The sequence below is a fragment of the Solenopsis invicta genome, chromosome 16 (genome assembly GCF_016802725.1).
Source record: "Solenopsis invicta isolate M01_SB chromosome 16, UNIL_Sinv_3.0, whole genome shotgun sequence".
Lineage (NCBI taxonomy): Eukaryota > Metazoa > Arthropoda > Insecta > Hymenoptera > Formicidae > Solenopsis > Solenopsis invicta.
Window position 1 is genome coordinate 18,515,052 of NC_052679.1, and position 2,800 is coordinate 18,517,851.

Consider the following 2,800-nt stretch of genomic DNA (forward strand, 5'->3'; position numbering starts at 1 on the left):
CTTTTACATCTTTAACTTAGGAAAAAAGTTAATAAATTAACGTTTATGTGTTTCAAAAATAAATAAAGTTAAAAATTAAATCATTAAAAATTAAGTTAAGTTAAAAAATAATAACTTTTTAACTGTATTATTTAACATTTAATTTTTTAACTTACAGTTACTAACTAACCCTGTTTGAGATATCTACAAGACTTCAATGCTCGCTGGGAATCTTTTGATGTGCTCTGGAGGAAATCGACATTAAAAATTCTTAGACGATGGTCGACTTGGTGAGTAAATTCTTAGACAAAGACTCGAAACTCCAAAATATTCGTGAAAATATGTTCTTGAGAAATACAACCATTCGTTTCATTCAAGCGTAATTTTCTTCTATTTTATCTGCAAGAAAACAGATAATGCTGACGTATGAAATTAATCATATCTATTATTCGATCGTTCATTATCAAATAGATACGTTTATCTATCAGATCTCGGGACCACGCTGCGCGATTTTATGCCTCGTAATACCAATATTTTCACCTCGCTTCGCGATTATTCTATTGTATCAAAGCACTAACAGTGATACGGACTTTTTCTAACTTGTTGTGTGAAACATTGCCGGAGACAATGATCGGCGTTATGCAAATGCGTTGCGATTGATCATAAACAGGTCGTTACGAGATCGATAGATCCTAATATTAATTATAGTCTATTTGCGGGAAGCGCGTTTTCGCGGAACAAGATAGACCGGTCGTCACAAATGATCTCCCTTTCTACCTAGAATATTCGATATTAGATTTCAGTCAATAATGCGTAAAAATATATATAGTACGCACGATTGCGCGTCACGATCAACGTTATTATCAACGGTTCGTTTCTAAGCGTCGAATGAGAAGACGGTTTTAAGTGGCAAGGTCGAGCGGCGTTTGTAACATGCAATATGCAATACCGCCCGATCGCGACGCGTGAAGTAAACAGGTCCGGGTCGGCTTACAACGCCGGGGGCAGTCGCTTCTGAATTTACTTATCCTATTAAGGTCCTATCGTTATTAATCTTCGCGTATAGCGACGACCTTCGCATACAGCGATGACCCGTCGGTTGGCGACTAGAAGATGAATCACCGGCGCGGCAGGCCGCCGATTTAAAGGAAGCGCATGAGCTTTTTCGTACGCTTCCATTTCGAGCGCGTGTCTTCGCGATCACACTGCAAATCCAAGCGTGTATTTTTGTGTGTAAAATTATGTAATCACTTTTTACACATTTATACGCATGTAAAACTAAAAAGGAAAAAAGTTACATGCATAAAATTAATTTAATGCGTAAAAAGTGATTACATGTTTTACACACTTGGAATTGCAGTGCAATAATAATGGTATCGAAAACACCAATTATGCGTCCTTTGACGTTTTGCAAAACTATGATTTGTCATCGAATTGTTTTCTTCTACATGCATGGAAAGAATGGTTTCGCTGAAGTGTTTAAAAATTGAGCGGACTACAGATCTGAAAATAATTTTGTTGGGCCATCAAAATAATTGCGTAGGACAGTGAAAAGTTGCTAGAATATCAAAACATTTTGCAACATCGCTCATCACGCTTGAATGAACATGATTATTTTATTTTGCTTTTGTCCTATATATAAATTATTTCGATGGCTCAATGAAATTATTTTCAGATCTGTATCTAGCTAAATTTTTCAATACCTCAAAACCGTTCTTTCCGTGTGTGTTTGAATAATTTGAGCATTTAATTAGACGCGCATGGAGTTTCAAGCAGAAATTATTTTTCCTGGTACGTCGTTTAAGAAAATAAATTCCATGCAGATTTACTGACAAAACATATTTACTGCATAGTACAGAAGAAACAGGATTGGGAAGTAATGCGTTACTTGTAACGCCAATTTTTTTTTGTCTATAACAATAACAGTAGCACTGTTACATTTTTTACGATAGTGGTAAGAAATTTAGTTGTTTTTTTTTATTATTATTTTTATCGTTATTTTAGTTCCCTGTTATCTTTGTGCCTATTCAAGACTAGCACACTTTTTTAGTGCACAAATACTCGGTGTGCCAGATCAATGATTGCGTGCAATAAATTCAACTATAAATTTTATTTTTATAAACTATATATATAATATAGTATAATATATTTAAAATATTGAAAAATATTTTGTACTAATTGTTACTTTTTAAAATTCGTAACGAATAACTTTTTACTAATAAATAAAAGTATAACGATAACGCGTTTCCAACCTTGAGAATAAATGTAAAAAATTTGTTTTATTCCAAAGCGAAAGTTAATATTACAAGTATGAAATTCATAAACATTCTGACACATTCGTGTATATTGAGAAAAAAAATTGTTGAAAAACTAAAATGTTTAATCCGACACGTTCAATTAATGTTGAGTTAGTTTTATCTTGATTAAAAACTGTTGACACGAATAAACTATACCTTTTTTTTGTGCAACTAAATAATTGTTGAACCAACCCAAAATTTAGTTAATCGTATCGGACTAAATATTTTAGTTTTTCAACAAATTTTTTTTTCAGTATAATAAATATAAGGAAAAAGTACAAAGAATAATACTTCACAATAGTTTCATTGAAAAAAAAAACAAAAAAAACTGCATATCTCTTGTATGCACATATTTATACAAGTTTACCGATGTTACGGGATGACCGACAGAAAGAAGAATACGCTTCTTAAAGGAGATCTAAAAATATATATGACGTGTATCGCAGCGTGGTAACGTCGCTACTGTTTCCATGGAACGTTTGCATTGCTGTGAATAATGTCGAAGATAATAACAAGGCATTAAA